Source organism: Notamacropus eugenii, chromosome 5, assembly GCF_028372415.1.
Source record: "Notamacropus eugenii isolate mMacEug1 chromosome 5, mMacEug1.pri_v2, whole genome shotgun sequence".
NCBI classification, from domain to species: Eukaryota; Metazoa; Chordata; class Mammalia; order Diprotodontia; family Macropodidae; genus Notamacropus; species Notamacropus eugenii.
The window spans coordinates 144167169-144191241 of NC_092876.1; the positions used below are offsets into that span (position 1 = coordinate 144167169).

General features: G+C 39.1%; 1 long non-coding RNA gene across 2 annotated transcripts; it reads left to right on the forward strand.

The window, feature by feature from the left end:
* Nucleotides 1–206: 206 nt before the first annotated feature.
* Nucleotides 207–23448, forward strand: LOC140505303 (uncharacterized). Of its 2 annotated transcripts, none has more exons than XR_011967442.1 (4): nucleotides 207–331; nucleotides 4188–17910; nucleotides 19348–19447; nucleotides 19663–23448. It is a non-coding gene; the product is annotated as an uncharacterized lncRNA (long non-coding RNA). The 2 variants fall into 2 exon arrangements; XR_011967441.1 differs by having other exon boundaries at nucleotides 4188–4924; nucleotides 6680–17910; nucleotides 19348–23448.
* The last annotated feature ends 625 nt before the right edge of the window (nucleotides 23449–24073 follow it).

The window sequence follows — 24073 nt, forward strand, 5'->3', positions numbered from 1 at the left end:
TTCAAACAGAAAATATTGATAGAAAAAAATGGCTTGATTTTTTTTCATTCCTCATTCTCCTCCATCGTTGAAAAAAGTATCCTGACATTTAAAAATTCTAAATCAGAAACCTTTCATGGGAAACATTTAACTTTAGGGAAATAATTGTATTTCTTTTACTATATAGGAGATCAATCAATTCAATCTTTGTCCTTTTTGTAGGTGCCTATGAAGGAACATTGGCTTGTTCCACCTGTCACCTTGTCTTTGAAGACCACGTATTTGAAAAGTTAGAAGCAATTACTGATGAGGAGAATGACATGCTTGATCTGGCCTATGGACTAACAGACACGTAAGATTTTAGGACTGTTATAGGTCTGAGTAAAAGTTAAGAGGTTATAAAATCATTTTTTCCAATGCTAGATACATGAAAATAAGGTCTCTTTCACCTAACACATTATACTTACAGTTAAGTAGAATATTATTATATATATCGCTTTTTTGTTGGCAAAATTAGACTCATAAATATTTGTTAACTGTCATCAGTTTTACATTTCTCAGTATAGTAAAATTCTCAGTAATTGAAACCATTTATTTGGAGTTTTGTAATAATTTATTTGGACTAGGTTTATGTACATATATACATGTGTGTATATACACACACACACATTGTGTTATGCTTTCTCTCTACATATATACATATATCTCTAAGTGTTCAGTATAGAATGAACACAGCAATGGGGCAAATTTAAATTGAGAGAACACTCCTGACTTTAGCACATACTAATTGAATAATTTTTATGTGTTGAAAAATTTCTACTGCCTAACACTTTATCAGCAGTTATTTTTCACTCCAGTCAACTTGGAGTTGCAAAAAAGTCTTAGGAGGCATATCATTAATGCAGTTTTACATAATAAAGTTTTATTTAAAGTTTAGCTGTATGTGTAACCTTATTCGTAAATCAACTTTTTTCAAAGAAAAATTAGGAATAGATCAGGTACAGAGAGTCAGTTTAAACAAAGAACATCTTAATCCCTTCTTGTAAGGAAGCGAGAAAAGACTGCTTCCAAGTTGACAGTGGTTCTTTAGGATTTCAAAGTGAAGCAATGCACCTATCGTTCCTCTATCCTCTTGATCTTCAGGAGCCATAATCTCCACCATATCTTTCTTCTATGAACAAAATATTTAGAGAATATTCAAGCCATGTTGCTAACTTGTTTCTGAATATTTCCTGATTCATATAGTAGTAAGTAATTCCTAATTACGTCTGCCTGGGCAAGACTCAGTTTTCATTAAGAGTGCTTCAGCAGGTCAGATAGCAGTGTTCAGGTATCTGAAGAACATAATGACTGGGCAGAATACAGCTAAGCTTTGAAGATGCGATCCCTCAGTGCGAAGGGAGGTTGGGCAATTGATTTACAGGGAGTGGTACACTCTCATAATTACAAATTGATTTCAGAATTGTACCAATTCTCACCTCCAACAAGAGTGTTTTAGTGTGTCTACTTTCTTGCAGCCTTTTGGATATTGACTATTTCTATTAAAGGTAGGGCTTTATATTAATTCCTGTTCAGTTAATTCTTGTTCTAGTCATCATTCCAGCTTAGATAAATCTTTTTGAATATTCCTTTGCCATTCATTGTATTAGTCTCTTGCTCCCAGCTTTGTGTCATCTTCCATTTGATAAGATGGTTTAGGCTTACGTCCATGTCATTGATATAAACCAGCCAGGCCTATCTAAGTGAGAAAATCCATGAGTGTAAGACACAGTAGAATAAAAGAGCTAGGGAAAATAACCCTGGGGAAGACTCAAATACAGCCTCTGGTTAATGTGGTTGACTGAATAAGTGAACTCAAGCAGAAGGCAGATAGTAAGAGCTGGATATGCTTAAGGAAAAATAGGCAAACCAGCAGGTAACATAATCCTACTGAATGGAATGAGATTTGTGGTAAACCAGAAGCTCAAAGAAAATGATGTGCAAAAGTTGGAAGAAAACATCCAGTAGGAAAAATAATCCCCAAATCAGGATAGTTAACATTTCCCTGTCTCTGCCACTCTCCCACCTCATCAACTCCCACCAACTCTAAAAGGAAAAGAGCTAAAGCCTTGCCTCGTACATTTTCACTTTCCCCTCCCATTCCCTTTAGTTGCATTGACTTTCATATCTGGGGACAAGAAGGATTGAGGTGGTAAACTTTTTTCTCCCAGTGATGTTAGCTATATATCCAAGATGTGATATGACACGAAATTGCCACTGTCAGCATAGGATTTTGTTGTTCATTGAGGACCAATGACATGGAAAGAACATGGACTTGGGGTTTGATCCAAGTTTACTACCAACTAATAGTTATGAAAAACAAAATTATAAAAAAATTTTAAAATACTGAATATCATACCTAAAGATAAGCCTACATTGGTGTTATAATAAAACATTGTTATTGTCGTTTAAAATATTTTAGCAGTCTAGATTAAACTGTCTTTTCCTTCAGTCTTCATACATGCAATGGTAGATGCAGAGAGCTTTATCCGTGGCTCCAAGAATCTTCATGCTCACATTCTCATAGAATGATCTAAGTCTATGTGGATGACCTGGGACATTATCTAAAATCAGTAATGCTTTAAATTTGATGTTGTTCTCCTTAAAGTATTTTCCAGCAAATATTGGGGCTAAAAGAACTTGAAAGTCAGTTTTCAAATCAACTCTAGTACCCAATGTTTTCTTAATGTGACCACCAAGGCAGGATTATTTTCCAGTGAATTACAAAGGACAAGATATCCATTTGATCAAACCAAATATTCATCCCTGGGTTCTCAGCAAGGGTAGTGCCTTGCACATAGGTGAGTGCCTGATGGATGTTTGTTTAAAGACCCCACTCCTGTTCTTGAGGAATTGACAGTTCAGACACAGGGAGAAGAGAAGTGCATAAGGAGTCACTAGTACAAAGTAGGATGGGATGAATGCCGTGAGAGATATAAACAAAGTGCTCTGCTGGAAAGGAGATGTCCACAAGGCCACAGAAGATAGGAGTTCCCCTCTTTGATACCCTGACCTACGTAGAACCTATGGGAATCGCTGATCTGTACCAGCCTTTCTCCTCACACTCTCCTGTGACTTTTTGGGGTCTTTGAATTGTCAAGATACTTTCCTCCTCTTAATCTAACTTGCACAAAACCTGAGTGCAGCCCAGAATCATGCTTTCCATAAGAAAACAGTGAAAGTGACCAAGAGGATGAGAGCAGCAATAGTAAAAATAAGTAAAACATCTTACTCAAATGGAAAGTAATATTTTAAAAATATTTTCATAGTAAATCTCTTTACATTGAACTTTTGTATACTTGTAGGGGGAAGTAATTTATATAATTTTTTTTTCCCTTTCAGAGGGAGGGTGTTGGTTCTAAACCTGGTTCTGCTATTTTATTATTCACTTAATCTCCTTGGATCTCTGACTCATCTATAAAGAGGACTAGATACAGAGTTCCTTTTAGCTAGAGATACTGTGACGTAGTTGTCAAAAATAATGGCCAGAGACCTTAGCTGTTACCATCTAAGAATATACATAAACAGGGACTCATCTCTGATTCTAAAAGAACTACACAAACACCCCAGTGACTCAGTTTTAGAATTCCTAGGGAAAAAAACATTCCTTCGCCCTCCCCACATAGGACTTTAATGACTCTCAGAGAAAATTCTTTTATTATGCTAAAAGTAAACTGTGATTGTCCTTAGGCAACCTACACCAAGTTTCTGATTAAGGAATCTAAACCAGCCATTCCAGTGAGTGTCACAGTCTACTTTAGTTAAATGTCTGATTCTGTGTCCCATCCCACCACTACAAGCTACTGCAGTCTGTAGATACCCATCTGGGGCCTGGGATCATTATGCTCCCTAGTGTCAAATAGCAGCTTAGTGGGCTTGAGCACCAGGGGAACATTGGCTGCCATCCTCCACTTTCTTGGTTGGCTTTATATGGAGTTTAAGTGTGACATCTGCTGAACTGATTAATGAAGTACTGTGGTCCTCAGCATCCTTGCAGACTCAGGGATTACATAGATCTTCTGTTTCTATAGCACTGACTAGGTGGGTGGTTCTCAGGGGTTCATTCACCTGTCTCTCTTGGAGCACACTGACATCTGAGACTTCAGAAGAACGTGTTGGCTGCTCCAAGTCTCCTTTTATGGAATTTCCTTTCTTTCTCTCTTGTCTAGGGGTCTTCATCTTCTTTTTGAGGGACCAGTTTTTCAAAGTGGCCACTCCATTTCTTAACCATGTGCTAGGCTGAAGAGTTAAGGGCTGCATTTGAGAAGACTACTCTACACTGTCTTCTTTAATACAAAGTGGATGGCTGCTGCCCGATCCTGGGGAAGGGTTGAATATGCCAGAAAAAGGACTGCAGAAGTCAGAAGAGACTTCTCCCAGTTTCCTTAGGGTTGAAAAAGTGCAATCAACTGGTGAAGAGATTTCTGTGGGAATAAAGAGTGTTCAGAAATCTGGGGAAAAGCACTATCTTGGGAGCTCACAGAAGAACCCGATGGTAACAAAAGAACCTGGTGACAAACTGGAATAACTAGTGGAATAACCCACTTCAATCCCATGCTCAATGGCTTGGATTTAGAAGAGCTTCAGCAGCATTTTTGCATTTTTAGACTGGTTGAAGTCAAAATCACTCAGACTTAAAATGCCTTCTGATTTAGGTTGGTCCAAATCACAAGTCACTCAGTGTTAAGACAGACCCCATGCTACAGCTGACCTGACGCAGCTTCTTTACCAGGTCACTGCAAGGAGCATCTACCTGATCATTCAACTCATCAAGCTGTCGTAGGAAGAGGCATTCATTTGGAAGCCAGACATACCTGTCAAAGAATTAAAATTTGGTTAACTTACAGGTCAAAAGTGCCTAGGCACTGCCTGTATCATCCCAGCCTGTTCAAGGAGATGCTAACAGGTAAATCTGCCCAGCCAAGTTTTTTATGGGGAAATGGTAACTGGGGAGTGTAGGGAAAACTATTCTGTAGTTTTACCTTAAGGACCTTGGAGATAATCTCATTAAGACATTTTATTTTACTGATGAAACTTTAGGTGTAGAGAGAATGAATCATCCAAGGTCATAGAGCAAATCAATGTCATATCTAAGACTAAGAAAAAGCTAGGTCTCTAGACTCGAAATTCTGTGCTTTTCCTGACATATCATGTTGCCTGCCTACTTCCCCTTTGCCAAAAGAAATGATAAACAGTCCCTGCCATTATTAACTTCTCTAGGGAAGGGTCGTGTCTTATACTTTTCTTGTATACTCCTGAACAGCACCTCACTAGGAGTATAGCAGGTTCTCATACATAGCTGGTGAATGAATTAAAGGCCTTGTGAAAAATGTTGGTAGTCTGGGCTTCCCCTAATCCCAGCCTAGTTTCCCTCACCCTTTAGTTTAGTCTTTGGCCCCTTTGAAAGTCTTAGGTCCAGGACACTTTCAGCAGCTTGCAATCCTCCATGATGGTAGAGCAGCTGGCAGATACAAGGTGTATTTTTAGGGTACAAACAATGCAGTGACACTTGAGGCATTGTCTCACAGCTGACTGAAATCTCTCTTAAGGCGGAAGTGATTTCTTCCCCAAATACCCTACCACAGTTTTCAATGATGGGCTCTACAAGTAGAGACTTGTAACAAAAAGGAAAAAGGAGATGGCATTTTCGTAGTCTGTACCGTTTTTGACATATGCCTACAAAAATACAAAAGAGAAAAGAAGATTCACAAGTTTCTCAGCAGTAGGTTGAGTGTGGAGTAGAAACAAGATTCATTTTTAATCCTTGGACTTAAAACTATGAAATTAGACTTTCCTAAGATCCAGTCTTAATGCCTTAGTGTCTTCACCTATAAATTATAAATTAAGATGACATCAGTATACCTTTAGGAAGATGGGAATGAATTGATTTCTTATTTGTATAATACCAAGAAGATAAAAGTCATTTTAATTTACCTTAGTACCAGAGAGAATGAATTATCACAAACCTGTGAAGGAATAACATCTGTAGTTTGGGTAAAGGAAGTGGAAACAATTAAAGGCAATCTTTCTTACCTGGCTGGCCACAAAGAGGGGGTATGTGTGTGTGTGTCTATCTCTGTATCTGGCCTTGCTTCTCATTATGGGCTCTGCCCTTGTATGTATGTAGATATGTGTCTATATATGCATATGTGTGTATATCTATATCTGGCTCTGGCCCCATTGTGGGTTCTCTGTATGTATGTATCTGTAGGCTGGCACCCATTGTGGGCTCGCTTGCTCTCATTGTATATATGTATCTGTGGATACTATCTATCTGTCTCTGGCCCCCATTATGGACGACTGTATGTATGTATGATGCTTCCTTAGTATGCCCTTGGACTATGTCTCAGCTTACGCATAGCTAGGATAACATCTAGAAATGGCTGTGGGGTTTGATAACAACCTTTGGAAGCTCAGCTCAAGGGCCAGCCACATCCTGCAGGAGGCCTTTCCTGATTCCCCAGCTACTAGTTGCTCTGCCCCCTCCAAATGACCATACTACTGTGTTTTGCATGTACTTAGGTTATACATGTCTTCCTTTATAGAATGTAAGTTCCTTGAGGGCAAGAACTTCTTTGTTTTTAAGCCTGGAATCTCCAGCACCAAGCACAGTGATGAGTGTTGAAAGATGACATAATAATCTTTTCTATCCACTGTTCAGGTGCTGTTCTACCCCACCCCGAATTTGAAGGGGAGAAATGACCACACTACTATTACTATTTGATCTTCACAACCTTCCTGTTGACAGCTGGGATGGAAGAAACTCCAGATTCAATTATGTCTGAATAAATTACAACTTCTAAGTGACTATACACACACACACATGCCAAATCTTTAAAAATTGGTGCTCAGATTTAAAACGTTGGGAGAGTCCTGAGATGGTTGGGAAGAATTAAACTCGAGGTATCTTTTCAGTAAATTTATTCTCCATCTCAGGACTGGCAGAAGATGGTGGCCAAAGGATGATGGGAGCAATGCACACTGCCAGATTATGAGGTGTCATTTTATTTAAGATAGTGATGTTGGCTCTAGGAAGCTGCTTCATTAGCTTAAAAATTAGAGGAGGAAAAAAAGGTGTTCTTAAAGCAAGCCATTTGGTTTGTGAACTTGTTTAAAAAGAGAGAGAGAACCGTGTTTTTCATATGTTTGAGCTCATGAACTGCAGTCCTTCTCATTTCCAGAACCTCCATTGTCTGTGCATTTCTGAGGAGTGTTCCAAGTACTGAGCTCTGTTGTCTTCCCTTCATCATTCCCTTGATCCATGACACAGATCCACTTGTCAGAGAGATCAGATAAAAAAACACTTCCTGGAATGTTTTGGAGAAAAACTTTTACCAGAGAAAAGGAGAAAACAAAAATATTTTTAGGCATCATGCTTATGAGAGAGTACATAAACATAATAAAATCTGTAGAGAAAGTTCTTTGTGGAGAGCTCAGTACATGTACTTCTGACTCCCTCAATCACCCTAAACTCAAGACAGGCATTTAGATTTTGGGTCTTCGCCATGACAGATCTGAGCATACAGAAGGATGCATTGTTTCAGTTTTTCCTGGTGGAAAATGGGTATAAAGCAAGATTTGAAATATCCTCTAGAGGAGAGAAGGGACCACAGCTTTGCAAGAAATCCAACTAAAAAGCAGGTGATTGTATCTTAACAGACTTGCCAACCAGGACTGACTATAAGCATATGGCCTTAATTTTCCTCAACAGGAGCAATGTACACAACACTTGTCTTCTACTCCTCTCCCACCCTCCCCCCATCCTTTGTTTATTAAACATTGGTGATTAAACCACTTCAATTTTTTCTCCCTGGCCAAAATGCTGTGATCACTACAGGATAAAATACTTGGGACAGGTCCTGGAGCCTGAACGGACACATCTGTCAAAATCAGAGAAAATGGAGGGAAGTTTAAATGCTTATAGTTGGACAGATCCATGGCTAGACTTAAATGTAGTTCAGGGCACTTGGGCATAAACAAGGCCAGTGGAAGTGCTGACTTACTAAGGGGCAGCCTGGAAAATTTACAAGTAAAGGTGGTGAGGAAAAGCACTCAAACTTAATAATTCATGTCACTTAGACCCTCTAGTGTTAGCCTGAAGAGTTGCTGTCAGCTTGTTTTGTTATGCTATAAACCAGACTATGCTGTTGAGTGTGTCACAGAATACTGGGCATAGTATCTTTTGCTTCCATCTGAGGGTGATTAACTGCCTGATACGTTTTTCCTAGTAAAGATAATCTCAAGAAAAGTCTCTAGGGTTTTACTGAATCCGTGACCTAACAGGAAGAATGGATGGTTTACAGCAGAGGTGTAAAATATGCAGTTTGTAAAGCTGCCCACAATGCTCCCAAGTGCAACCCAAGTCATTAAAATGTAATTGAGAAGTATTAAGAAAATAAAGTGCAATAAAGTGTAGATGTTAATATGTAATTTTCTAAGTTTACAACCTGCAGGGATCCTTGTGTATGGCTTGGTGGCCTTTGTTTCATTTTGAGTTGTGATGTCACTAGTTTACAGTACCTAAGAGATCTTGGTATTCCCTCCAATCTCTTTCTAGGTCTTCAGAAAGGACTTCCATTCCTGGTTGTCAGGTCAGGAGTGTCCCAGTTCCCTGGCATCCTAAAAGAGGAGGGAAGCCATGGGAACAGAGAATGTCCACAATATCTTATTTTCTTTTGTAGTGCTTTCACACTCCTTGGTGTTGAAATCACTTCTGTAAATATCAGCCACAGCCTGTTCGGATTTTGTTCTGTAGTAAAATCTGGCTGAATATAGAAGTGACTCACACACTCTTTCTGATGAATTTGGACCTCTTTTCCCCAGAATTATTTTCCTCCAACCGTATAGATTGCTCTTCACCATTCACAAAGTTGGCTTGTCAGTTTCCTGGCCTGTATGTCCACATGGATGTTGACATAAGACCTTTAGAAAACATGATGGTGGGTTGGAGGGTAAGAATTTGGCAACACCATTCCCAAAGAGACCTGTTCATTAAGGTCTCTGAGAAGGAACCCATCATCAAAGATTCATTTTTAGGCTGATTTTTTCCTCTTCCTTACCAGCCTACTCTTTCCTGGGTGAGGACAGCTTATTTGGTCGTGGGTCAAATGAAGATAGAGGAAGAGTGCTTTGTCAACCTTCAAATACTCTATATGTCAGTTCTTTTTCTTACCTTCACAGATTCATACTGTCGACAGAGTATGTTCTGCCTACACTTCTGAAGTTATTTTGAATTTATCTTGCATGTAGTTTTTATTTATTTCTCTGTGTAAGTGTCATTTCTTTCCCTTCCTCTCCCCATAAGAAGACCCTATGTTCCTTGAGGACAGACATTATTTTTGGCTTTATAGGTTCAGAAGCAAGCATTGGGCCTTGCATGCACTAGACACTTCATAAATGTTTGTCAAAAAGGACAATTAAAAAACTATTCCGTGGCCAAAAATCAGATCCAAGGATGGTTAATCACCCTGACAATATGTGCTCCTGATTATAGTGTGGGGCTAAGGCAAGCAGTCTCTGGGTAGGTGAGTAGGGGGTAAACCAATGCAGATAAATTAATCACAAGGGAATGGCAACTGGAAGTACATGTCTCACTGTGAATTTCACAAGCTCCAAGAAGTGAAGGCAGCATGGAACAGTGGAAAGCACTTGGGAGTCTGAGGACCTGGGTTCAAGTTCTGCTTGTGCTACTTCCTAACTATGACCTTGGGCAGGTCACAATCTCTTTTGTCCTCAGCATCCTCAGCTGTAAAATGAGGGGGCCAGAGTAGATAACCTCTAAGGTTTCTTCCAGCTCTTAACTGTATGAGCATTTTATCTTTATATGCGCAGGGAAATCTCTTGTTAGATACTGTAGTGGAAAGGTTAGACCAGCACTTCTGCTAACTATATTACATAGCTATAGCTAGGAGGAGCTATGAGCAAATCAGACTCATGGTGGAAGCAGGGAGAGGGTAAATAAATTATGACATGACCTACAACAGTAACAGACAGGTTTGTAATCTAACAAGGTGATTATTTTTGGAAATGGACGTGGAAAGGCAATAGTGAACCCAGACCCTTAGATGTATGGGTAAAAACCAAAAACTCCCTAAAAAACCCTTCATTTCACCCTATGGCCCACCTAATCTTTGATGAGAGTATTCATGGCTAACAAGAAGTTCCAATTTTTCTTGCTCTATCCTACCTTCTAGAAGAACCTAAGATTGGTTCTCTCCTTGTCAGATTTTCATGATGACCAATGAACTACTTTAGAGAAGAGGCAAATATATATATATATTGCTCTGAAGAAAGGGAATAGCTCCCTCTTTAAGTTACGGTGGAAAACATACTATGATGTGTCGTGAAGAGAAGCACCATGAAATCTAAAACTTAGGCTTCAAAGATAATGACTTTGTGAACTCAGTGAACTCAGCCACAGCTGGAATAACAAGTTATGAAATTCAGCTGCCATCACAGCTGAGAAGACCTAAAATCAGAGGCAAGCTTTCCTGGTGGGTAGTTCCTGAATTATAATCCCTGAGCCACAGTACTCATCTGAGTGCTTCCTCTTCCAAAGCAAAGCTCAGGTCACCAGGAAAACTTTGAAGTTCACATGAGAGCTCATGGTGGGAGGGAGGAGTTTGGTGGATGTGAATTTGGACTAAAAGATTTAGTGAATCAAAGCCATGGGGTCTTGGACAACTCTTCCAAAAAGTTTGATGTTTTAAACTTCTTTTTAACTAAAGGCCATGTAACTAATATGAGAGGTAATAACTTAAGGACCACTTGAGGATAGCTGGAACATGTCTGCTTGCTTTCACAATAGTAGGAATTTTTAAAATACTAGAACCATGATTTCAGTGATGTAGGAAACTCACAATATACAAATTTCCTCTGATAAAGCACAATAGTTACCCTTTGTGCAACTCATCATTTCAGCAAATTGTTTGGGCCACTGAGTTTAAATGACTTTCCCAGGGTCATACAGCCCATATATATCATAAATGGGACCAGAACCCTGGGCTTGCTGACTGTGACAAGTCCCCAGCTGTGGGGAACATGCTCACCTTAAACAAAGAACGATTCCTGTTGTGAAATCAGGAAACATTAATCTTTACGTCCATTCCCCTTGAATGAATGGTAGCTTCCCCAGTAAGGTTATAGGAAGTCTGCAACACATTCAGAAAAATGGAGCTTTTTATACTGTTTTTCGAACTTTGGATCTCCTGTGACACTGTCTCCTGGCCATGTGACTTTATGTTCTCCTCTCTGATAGGCTTTTGCTGTTTGAGAACAGCTCATGGAGCCTGCATGGTTTCTGACCTTTACCTGACCTATGTTGCGACGTGACTGTGGAAACAGAACTTCCTTGTTTCCCACACTGACTTTGAAGTTGGCTGTCTGGCTATTTTGTCATGCTGCTTATAATAAAGGTGATAACAGTAACAAGTGATATAATACAGAAAGCATTTATTTAGTGCCTACTGTATGTCGGCACTGTACTGGGCACTGGGGAATAAAAAGACAATATGAATAGGTCCTACCCTCAAGGAGCTTACATTTTGTCCGTGGAGGCCAATTACCTCCATGGTGTTTTGTTGTTTTGAATGATTGAACACCAATGAATGGGTAAGAACACTAATGAGTTCAAATGAGGAAGAGTTTACCCACATTTAACAGGTGGAGAAACTGAGGCTGAAAACCTTACATGATTTTTTGAAGATCAAAGAAGTATCATGTGGCACAATCAGGATTCAAATGTAGGCATTCAGATTCTAAATGCAGTGGTTTTTTCCTCTTAGTAGACAATTTCCTCATTTCTTAGAATTGTGAGTCTGCGGTATATTTTGTGATCACTACATGTACTTTTGGAGTGGGAAGAATTCTTAGATATGATCAAACCAACCATCTCCAGTCATCATGATGAATATCTGACCACTGTACTCCAATGGCTCTGCAGGAGAAGTGAGGCTGGTGATCTTGTACAACCCTCCCTCACTCAAATCAAAGTCAACTACAAGTTATGTCATCATTTCTCTGATGGCATGATCTTCGGCAATGAAGGATGAATACAACAACATATTTGTGTCAATCAACTTGATATTTATGCTGTATCTGTTTTTATATGTACTTGTCTCCTCCAATAAAAAAATGTAAGCTCATTGTGAGTAAGCGTTGATTGTTTTATTCTTTGTATTTATGTCCTCAGCACCTGTCATAGTCCGTGGGCACATAGTAAGTGCTTAGTTGGTTGACTGATCCCACAAAAGCCATGTTTCTGAAACCTAATCAGATATCACTTGATCCATCTATAATTCTATTCTGCAATATCTGCCAGCAGTTTAGCAGGATTAGGCTCCATACAGAGTGTGTAAAACTTCATTTTTTTCAATGACCAAAACTAGTTTCTGCCCTTTCTATGAATCCCAAAATTCTTATATACCCTTTGGCCTTTCTTAATCACCATCAGCTGGATGCAGACTTGCTTTACTAGATGTAAGGAGGCCCTGTGCATTCACAAATGGTTTTTAAAGAGCAGTTCTACCAGTCCTTACAATATTGTTGTTTGTTACCCTTTAAAAGATTATAGGATGAATTGTCAAACCATATGAGGGAGACAGAAATGTCTTAGACAAAGTTTGAGTGACCCACATCATTTCTCATTAATATATTATCCATTAGTCCTGCCTTGAGGTCAGGGTTTCCTGCTATAGTCATTATTCCCAAAGACCCACCTCAGCTCTAGTTTGCCGAGCTCTAATTTGAGTTTTGATTAAATACTTTATTATACAAATTGTTCACTCAAAAGCCTTGTGCTCTGATCAAGTTATGGTAGCCTAGTGAGTCCTGAAGGACTCAGATAGTTCCAGTAGGTGAATCCTACATCTCTTTTAGTTTAGGGACATTCAGGCTTAGAGAAAAATCTAAAAACCCATTTCAGTGATGAAACTAGCCTTGTGTCCTTAGGAGGTATGATAGAGTAGAAAAAACACTGGCCTGGCAGTCAGGAAAATTCAGCTCTCCCAACAGCTGGCTTTGTGATTGATTAGGCTACTGTCTACTACCCATTCTTGTTCAGATACTGGCATCTTCTAGAACAGCAATAACCTAAGGCCAGGCTAGATCCTTGCATGTCAGAAAAATGTTCTACCTCCACCAAAGCTGCCTTATGCTGGCTCAACTTTCTTGGGGCCAACTCTGCATGGTCTTTAAATCTCAGGAAGCCAGGTGGTAGGGATGGATAGACTGGCTCTCTGCCTCATTTTCAGTCTAAGATGTCTGCATACATGAAGGAGAACTTCCCCATCCTGGGGCAGTAACTTGCAATACAGCTGGCAGCTGACTTGCTCTATAGGCCAAACTTAGGAAGCCTGCCTGGGCACTTTTGTCTGCTAGTAAGGGTCTGTAGTGGTAACCTTGTTCCACTCTCATGTTTATTTGATTAAGAGGGTCTCAGTATGCAAAAAATAACTGCAATGCAATAGCATTAAGTGTTAAAAGGAGGCCGTCGTTCAACCCTGTAATGTCACTTTGATTCATATTGACTCAGCCTGTTATCCTGAGAGATAAAGAATGGATAACCACTTCAAGAGAGTATTCATAACTGGCATTGTCTTGGACCAAGCAACACAAATGTTTCTGGCTTTTGACAATTTAAGAAACAAAGGCTACAGATTTAACCTAAAGAAATTGTTCACAGAGTATCTTGTATACCAAGGACATCTTCTAAATACTATGTTACAATACATTTTTTTCTTTAAATATTTTAAAATTTTATTTATATTTAGTTTTCAACATTTACTTCCACAACCTTTTGAGTTTTACCTTTTCTCCACCTCCCTTCCTTCTCCCCTCTCCCAAAAGGTATGCCATCTAATATAGGCTCTACATATATATTCATAATAAACATGTTTTCACATGAGTCATGTGTTACAATACTTTTCAATATATGTTGTTGAAAAATTACGTACCTCATTTCTGATTCACATGGGATTTCAGTCTCTACTATAATAGTTGCATACATGTAGGAGGCAGGAAGGGAATCTAGATGACAGGATATGTGTGGGTTCTAACTGCCGGTTAGCACACTCAGTGTGCTTAGTGGTGATTGTCCCTGGTGGCCATTCTTGGTAGCTTTGGGATTCTGTGGAAATTTGTTGTTCTGTTGTTTTCAGTCATGCTCAACTCTTTATGACCCCAGTTAGGGTTTTCTTGGTAGAGATAGTGAAGCAGTTTGCCATTTCCTTCTCCCGTTCATTTTACTGATGAGGAAAGTAAGGCAAAAAGGATTAAAAGAATTGCCCAGGATCATACATCTAGTAAGTGTGTGAGGACAAATTTGAACTCAGGTCTTCCTGTCTCTAGGCCTGGTGCTCTATCCATTGAGCCATCTAGTTGACCCATTCTGTAACTACATGAACTGAAAAACTGGCACAAATGATCTTGACTAAATATGAATTTAAATTGATTCTTGACCCTATTATAAGAAACTTAGCCAACACAGAACACCTGGAATTTCACAAAGCATGTCACTCCCACTATTTCTGCTATAGAATTGTTATAAGCCTTGTATAAATATGAATATATTACCACAAGCACACCCCAGAGGTAGCTGGTAGACTCCAAGGAAGAGTCAATTCAAATCTAGCTAATTCAAATCTAGCCTGAGACACTTGCTAGCTATGTGACCTTAGACAAGTTACTTATAAGGGAGGTGTGGGGAAACTGAGGAAGCTTTTCCCTAGCCCCTTGCATGACCATCACATAACCTAAGAAATGTAACTTAAAGTTGATATGCTTAACTGGGAGTACCAGGGGAAGCAGCAGAATTAATGAAGCATGCAGCCAGGGCAAAGGGACCCTTATCTTAAGTCATAAAACTCCTTCTGGTAGGAGGTATCTGTGTTCAAGGACTTGGCCAGTCCTTGAGCACATACGTCAAAGTCAACAGTTGGAACTTTTGACCAGAGTTCCTTCTTTGTGCTAAAGGTCCTCTTTTCCCTGAAGTTACATGTATAAAGGGATTAAGGAGAAGGACTTTTGGAGGTCTTTCCGGCAGAAGTGGGTATGCCTGCTTCTGCTCTCCCAGGCAGGACCTTTGCTGACTGCTCCCCCTCCCCAGTTGTGCCAAAGTGTTGGAGCTCAGACTTGGCTGGTGATATATACTTTCTCTTTTTCTATTCTGTCTTAACTATTATCTACTCTTTATATGTATATACTTGCTAACTTACACTATTTGTAGTAATAAAACTTAATTGCCTGTTATTTAGTGCCTGTTTTAGTGCCTGTCATTGTATCTTAAGATCTGAACCTAAAGTAAAAGTACTTCACAGTCTACATAATCCCTTTAGATTACAGGAGAATATGATAGCAACAGAGAGGTGTACTGTTCAATTTTACCTAATCTCACTGAGTATATATTACATTTTCTGGGCCAAAAATTGATACATAAAAGTTTTCCTTTTTCAAAGCTCTATAAAAGCATACTTAGTTTTCTTGAAATCCAAAATGTCTATAAAATTTGATGTTGTAACTTTGTGCTAAGTACGTATGGCTTGTTTTGGGAAGGGAGGATGAAGGGAAAATGGGAGGGGATGTGAAGATGATTAGGCTGTGATCCTCAAGATGCTTCTAATTTACTAAGACTTTTAAATTGAAGTTTAAATTAGCAGTAAGGTAATTACCGATTTCATTATGTTGTATTTTTTTAATCCAGAGTCCAAGGGAGAGAGCAGCTTGGGCAGTAGAAGGAGCGCAGCATTTATTGTTGGGACACCTGAGGTTCAAACATTCCAACTGTGCTACCTGTTAGCTGTGTGACTTTAGACAAGTCACTCTCTGAGTCTTCATTTCCTTACTTGGAAATGATGGGGCTAGCTTAGGTGATATCTAAGGTTCCCCCCAGTTCCAATTCCTTTTATATTGTCTTCTGTAGCTATGAGGTAGAAGACTGTCTGGCTCAGAACATGACAACATGACCAAAGTAGACATATATTTCAGAATAATTGCTTATGTTTCAGAAAGCCAGGCAGAGGTTATCATTGTTAGAATTGTTACTATTATTATTATTATTATTAAAAGTTCAGAAACTAAACATGGAGGAAGATAATCCAGGTATCCAGAACAACCTGAGCAGCACCATGAAGGAATGAAGACTCTGGGGATTCAGGGGCCAGGGAGATCTGGTTTAGAGTGAGAGTATGTGAGAAGATTGTAAAGCTAGTGGAGGGCCTTGAGTGATCAACAGAAGACTATGAAGATCCTGGAGCAGAGAAATGTGACCAGAAATGTGAGTAAGAAAGTTTATGCTGATGGCAGGATAGTGATGACAATACCAATAAATAGCTAGCACTTACATAGTGCTTTATGGATTGCAAAGTGCTTTGCTTATGTTGTGTTTTGGGATCCTCAAAATAACAGTGTAAAGTAGGTGCTATCATTATCCTCATTTCCTACGTGAAACTGAGGCAGAAAGAGGTTAAGAGCAGTTTGTCCAAGATTGCATGTCTAGTAAGTGTCTCAGCAGGATTGGAATTGAGGTCTTCCTGATCTCATTTTCTTTTTTAAAAAATGTTTTCACTCTAAATTCTCTCCCACATTCTACACCCTCCTCTACCATTGAAAAGGCAAGAAATGCAACACTCATTATACATATGAAGTCATGGAAAACATTTCTGCATTAACCATATTAAAAAAAAAAACCCAAGCAAGAAAAATAAGAAACTATATATGCTTTACTCTCTACTTTGAATCCATGAGTTCTCTGTCTACAGGTAGATAGCATTTTTCATCTTGAGTCCTTTGGAATTGTGTTGGATGTTGTGTTAGAGTTACCCAGAGTTACTCAGTCTTTCACAGTTGATTATCTTTACAATATTGCTGTTACTGTGTACATTGTTTTCCCGGTTCTGCTCACTTCATTTTATATGAATTCATGTAAGCCTTCTGCAGCTTTTCTGAGACAATCCATTTCATCATTTCTTACAGCACAATAATATTCCATCACATTCATATACCACATGAATTCCCCAACTGATGGACATCCTCTCAGTTTGCAGTTCTTTGCCACCACAAAAAAGAGCTTCCATAAAGATTTTGGTTGATGTTTATTTATTTTATTTCTGCTTTTCCTTTAAGTTCTTTAGGTATAGGTATAGGAGTGGTAGTGTTGGGCCAAAGACTTTGCACAGTTTTATAGCTCTTTGGGCACAGTTCCAAATTGGTCTCCAGAATGGTTAGATGAATTCACAACTCTAACCAGTGCAGCATTAGTGCACCTATTTTCCCACAACCTCTCCAGCATTTGTTGTTTTCCTTTTCCTGTCATCTTAGTTAATCTGGTGGGTATGAGGTGATAGCTCAGAGTTGTTTTAATTTGCATTTCTCTAATTATTAGTGATTTACAGCATTTTTGTATGACTGTTGATGACATTGATTTCTTCCCTTGAAAACTACCTATTCAAATCCTTTGACCCCTGATCCCATTTCCAATACTACATTGACTGTACCACTTGCCTACATGTAATATGAAGATTGGATTGGAGGGAAGAAAGTAAAAGTAGGAAGATCTATAAGTTATTGTTGCTAGGCAGCTGGCAGTAAGAACCTGAACTAGTGTAATCTGCCAAGTGCTCATCCAACTTCTACTTGAATATTTATAGTATCAAGATATTTACTGTCTCATGAGAAAGTAGAGTGTGTCAAGTAAATTCACTAGTATGTATTTTGCAGAATCAATCTGCATCCCCTTTTTGGAAATTATAATGATGTTTACAGATCTCCCTCACTCTCCCATTCCCTACTCTTCCTCACTGATCAAAAGAAGCAATTCAGCAGTCTCACCTATAGGTCCTCTCTGAATCCTGGGATGTCATTCTTCTTGACCAAGCAACTCAAAGTCATAGAACAGAGGTAGGTGCTCTTGTGTCATCTTCTCATTTATCTTGAATTTCAGTTTCCTATTCACTTTTTGTTGTCAGAAAATAATTCTTGATAGAGAAGACAAAGTAGAAATTGAATAGTTCAGCTTTCTTTCCTCTGATCTTATCATCTCAGACCATCCCCAAGCAGTAGTTCTTTCTTTTCTTTATTCTTCCTCTTGATGACAGTTGTTTGTCCTTCATTTTTGAAGAGGACCATGACATCATGGAGGTGATGCCACGACATACAAGAGACTTGGATTTAAGTGAGGGAGGGCTGTGCAAAGTCAGCAGCCTCATTTTTTGCTCTGGAGCCATCTGAGCCCAGTGGGAAGATATAGATCAGGATAACTGGAGATGGCCCTAGATAGAGGGAGAGACTTGGCCTTTTTAAGCTAAGGTCTTTTTCCAGGTCTTGGTTTGACTAAGGCAATGCCCATTCAGTGATTAAGGCTAGGTAAGAAATGAGGTAAAGAAAGGCCTCTTTTGGCTAGACAAAAAAAAAAAAAATCACTCTGGAAGGGGAAGACCCTCAGGGTTTCTGACCAAAACCAAAAATATTTACATTCAGAGCCCAAACAAAGACCAGTTGGGGCTTCGGCTGGGACGCACTCATTGGCAAATCAATGAGAGCTAAAATGATTTGGGTTTAAGGAATGGTCCTTAAAAAATAAATCTAACCCATAAACCCCAAATTATCTTTTGAGTTTCAGTGACCCAAATGTATATCTTTGGGCAGAGAGCACCCACAGGTAAGGGTATGATTCCTTCTGTGGGTAGAGGAAGAAGAGGGAGGGAAAGAACAGAGAAAGAGAAGGAGGAAAGAAGGGAAGAAAGGAAGAGGAACTGTGTTGCTTATCATAATATCATTATCATGCATACGTACCTGCCCAAATGGATTTTTCCATATGCATTGTGGGTAATCTTGTGCACTGTTCCACTGTGGCTAGGACCCCTCCCCTATTACCTAATCCCTTAACAAACCCCTCTTGCTTTTTTAACATTCGTAATTTCCGTTAGGCAACTGTATGTTTGCCCTATAAAAATCTATCTTGCTTTCTCTGAAGTTGCTGGTTCATCTTATTGTCAATCTCAATAAATGCCTATATTTGGATTAGAGGTGGTGTGACTCTGACTTCTTTGAGATAGTTCCACACAACATGTTATGAAACCAAAACACTGATGCAGTGCAGGACTGGGGATACATATTAAGTCAAATGACTTATCCAGAGTCACATAGCTTGCAAATTTCAGGATAGGACTCTAACTTAACTATTCCTCCAGACTGCCTCTGATAGGTACACAGTAGGTATTTTGCACATTTAGTATAAGAATAGGAATAAATTAGCATATTTAATTCAACAAGCACTTGTTAAACACCTACATGATTAATGAATGTGAATGAACAATTTTGCTTTTGTATCCACAGGCCAAGAAGTCCTTGCCTTCAAATAGCTGATTACCTTCTACTGGAGTGGAAGAATAGAGATTGGAGTCACAGAGCTAAGGACCACCTCATGCCCCATTAGGTATCGCTTCTTTTGGATCCATTCTAATTTTCAGGGAGTTTGTGGCTTGAGTAAGGTTTTATACCTCTTGTGCCAAACTATTCATTCCCTTTCTAATTCTTTCTACCATGACTAATTTCTTTTTCAATTTTTAACTCTAGCGTAATCATTTCATTGCTGAAAACAAAAAACATTTAACTCTTTAAAAGAAAAAAACCTTGCTTCCTCTCTTCCAGGAATTCTTCAATTTGTGCCCAGGATGTTTTACTTTGAGGATGTTCACATAGATGTTTCAGAACCAGTCTGTTGTGGGGTTATTACTTCATTGTCTCTGTCACTATAATAACTATTTATGGTGGAACTCTTTTTTGTTTCTTAATTCTTCTAGCCTATTTCCTTACTGAACTTTGTGTTACAGCCAGGCCATGTGCACTTCTGAAGGGAAGGTATGTACTGGTACCGTTACTTCTTTCTTGGGATATTGAGTTGTGCCAGGATCTCAGGGATAGCTCAGGCTGGGAACCTGCAATCTTTCAGTGCTTCTGAAGTGGTCTGCTCCAAAACAAAGTCTGGTTGCTAACCCTCTGGTCTGACCTCTACAGGTTCCTAATCTGGGTTTGAGTCTTAAGTAAGTATAGACTGCTGCTAGACTTACTCTCCATAAGACAACTCAAAATTTCTAATGATTCTGAGTGAAAGAATTATAAGTTTTTCTTTGGTCTGGAATTCCTGCCCTAGTTATTCCTCTGGAGGCTTGAAACTAGGCTAGAAGCTAGAACTGAGACTCTGCTCCACCTGTAGGATCTGAGCCATGCTGTTGCTGCTTGCTTCTGAACTCACTCCTCTCTTGATATTCAGCCTAGACCTGAGACTGCTTCTTACGCCTGGGCTTAGGTACTCTCCTCAGTCCAGCCTCAATCTCTGATCTGCAACTGGATAGTGGGCAACAAAGCTATCAGTTGGCACCTGTACCTATCACAGTGACCAGTTATGTACCTAGCCATGCATCTGTGTGATTTGGGCCTGGGACCTTTCATTGCCCTGTGCACAGCCTCTGCCTGTATTATAGTGGTCCATGTGGTAGCTTCTGACCAGACCCTCTCTCTAATTGTTTGTAAACTTCTCTGTCTCTTTCCCTCTGTCAAACTGAGCTGGAAAAGCGACTCACTTTTTAATTGATTTTCCCATCAGGATTCAGGTTCATTCATTTACTAGATCTGTTTGAGTTTATTATCCATTTTTTTTTAGGGGGGTGGGGTAAGGAGTTGTAACTTGCTATAATTCTTTCTGCTACTGAACCATCTTGCTTCTACCTCCCCAAACATTTTGCTAATCCTTATTTTGCCAGATAACTAAAATTTTCAGAACAATATGTTTCTATTTCATTTTCTTGTTTTGCCGGAGTTTTTAAAAATGAAAACAAACAGTCCTGAATGTGAAGACACAATGGAGAGGTGGCCTGGCCTATGTACTTCATCACCATTTGCTTAAATGCCCTGAGGTGGATCTCACAAGCGGCTGTTTTAGCTTTCTGGGCCTGCTCTGATGTGGAGAATGGGAAGGGAGCATATGGCAAGGTGGTGAGAGAGATTCTTCATGCTTCTGGGAAGTGGAATTGTACTTCTGCCTACACATGCAAAGTAGCATTTTTAACTCATGGAACCTCTGAGTTGGAAGGGACCATTTAGCCCAACCTGAGCAGGAATACACTCTTCCACATTCCTGACAGGTGTTCATCTAATCTAGAAAACCTCCAGAGAGACAGCACATTCCACTACTGGGCAGATCCAATTATTAGGAAGTTTTCTCTCACATCAGAGCTGACTCTGTCCTTTGGTAATTTGCACCCATTACTCCTTGTTTTGTCTTCTGGGGCCAGGCAGAGCAAATCAAATCCTTCTTCCTTTGACAGTCCTTCAAATGCTTGAAGATAAGGCTTACAAAGTGCTTCTCTCAACAATAACTGGGTGAGGTGGGGAGTTAGTCCCATTTTGCAGATGAGGAAACTAATCTCAGAGATCTTAAAAGACTCTATCTACCTCACAAAGTCAGTAAATAGAGCCAGGACTAGAGCTAAGGTCTTCTAAGCCCAAGATCAGCGCTATTTCAATATATCAACACATCAAGACGCTGATATTAACATACTGCCTCCAGGTCACAGATTGGCAGCTGAGTCTGAGAAGTGCAGTGGCATGCCATCTGAACAGGCAAGGTCTTTAGAGCTCTCCTGTGGCGCTAGGGGCATGTCATCCTTCAGGACACATGACCAAATTTTCTTAGAACTCTCAAACCACATTAAAACGTTCTCAAGCTCACAGCTCATGGTAGCCACCAAACTTTATAATACAGGGTAAGGAAATGGCTTATTGGTACTCCCAAGTCTTTAACATAATATAACTTTAAAAAAAATATGTAAGTCACAAGAACTCACAATCTGACAAAAATTTCTGGCAGAATTTTAAAGCAATTTGGCAGATACTAGGCACAAATCAGCAGCTCACACCATAAACCAAGATTTAGACATAAAAGATGATATAAGCAAATCAGAGGAGGATGAAATATTTTAGCTGTTAACAGAGAATAATAGAGAAATTGATGACCAAACAAGAGCGAGTGATCATTATGAGATGTAAAATGTCTAATTTTGATTACATTAATTAAAATGTTTTGCACAAACCAACCAATGCAGCTAAGATGAGAAGGAAAGTAGGAAACCGGGAGGGGAGAGAGTGAGAGAATCCTACAGCAAGTTTCTCTGATAAAGGTCTGTTTTCAAACATATAGAGAACTGAGTCAAATATATGAGAATGAGTCATTCCCCGATTGATAAATGAGCAAAAATATGATCAAGTATTTTTCAGAAGAAGAAATCAAAGCTCTCTATAATATACCCTTAGAGAGAGTTGTCCATGTGGCTACCTATATAGATAGCTGTATAAAATCTCTGTAGATCTATATAGCTATCTATAGAAAAAATGCTCTAAATCACTATTGATTAGAGAAATACAAATTAAAAGAACTCTGAGCTGCCACCTCACACCTATCAGATTGGCTAATATGACAGAAAAGAATAATGACAAATGTTGGAAGGGATATGGGAAAATTGGGACACTAATGCACTGTTGGTGGATCCAGTCATTCTGGAGATCAACTTAGGGCTATGCCCAAAGGCCTACAAAGCTGTGCATAACCTTTGGCCCAGCAACACCACTATTAGATCTGTATCCCAAAAGAGATTTTAAAAAAAAAGGAAAGGGACTTAAGCATAAAAAATGTTTATAGCAGTTCTTTTTGTGGTGGTAAATGGAAATTGGGGGGATGCCCATCAATTGGAGAATGGCTGAACAAGTTGTGGTATATGACTGTGATGGAATACCATTGTGCTATAAGAAACAACAAGCAAGATGTCTCAGAAGAACCTGGAAAAACTTATATGAACTGATGCAAAGTGAAGTGAGCAGAACCAGGAGAACGCTGTACATAGTGACAGACATACTGTATGCTGATAAACCTTGAATGATTTAGTCCTGCTCAGCAAGACAGTGATCTAAGACACTTTTGAAGGACTCATGATGACTGATGGAGTCTGAGAGCAGATGAAAGCCTACTTTTTGAACTTTTTTATTCTTGGTTTTTATAATCTGTTTTCTTTTGCAGTATGGCTAATATGGAAACATGTTTTATATAACTGCACATGTTTAATTAATATCAAATTGCTTGCCTTCTCAAAAAAGGAGGAGGGGCAGAAGAGAGAATTTGGAACTAAATTTTTTTTTAAAAAGTAAATGTTAAAAATTGGTTTTGCATGATACAAATAAAATATTATAAGTCTTATTTTTTTGGATTGGCTACAGTTTTCCAAATCCAACATTGTTTCTAAAGAGAGTAAAGAAAAAATCCAACAGGAAATCAGTGAGTCAACAGCTACCACCTAAATGGTAACTACAAAGAGATGCAGAAAAATATTTTGTGTTTTCAAAATGTTTAAAGATAATAAAGAGCCAAACCATATGTGTAAAACATTCCGTGTGCTTTTTTTTTATTTTCCAGAAAGTCATGGAGAGAATAATGTATTTAAAGAAAACTTGGTGAGAGAAACAATATTGTCCTTTTTTTGTTTCCTTCTACTCTTTCAAATCTATAGCTACATACTGCCTCCCTCTTTGGGGGAAGAATTCTTCTTTCAGCTCCATTTTCCTCATTCATAACTATAGGTGGAGACCTCTTCTTGCTCCTCCACCACAGCTGTGCAACCCCACCCCTCATCCACCAGCCCTCTCCTCTGGCCCTCTTCTATTGTCTTCTGTGAAATCCCTGCCCCACCATGGATAAGACACTCAAAACTGACCATATGGGATTCTGATTAAGGGAATATGGAGCTGTTTGAAGAACTACATCTAACTAGTGTTAGTTAACAATTCTCTGTAAACCTAAAAGAAAAATCCTTGGTTAAGTGCCACAGGCTCTGCCTCTGACCTACAGTGCAATGCTTCTGGTTCAAAAACCAGAAGCAATATTATAGGATTTAGACATGGAAGAGGCCTTGGAAATCATTTAGTCTACCTCCTTGGTTTTACAGAGTCAGAAAGTTAGTACCAAGAGGAACAATGGTTTAGATAAAGATACTATATTCAAAATACTTACCAA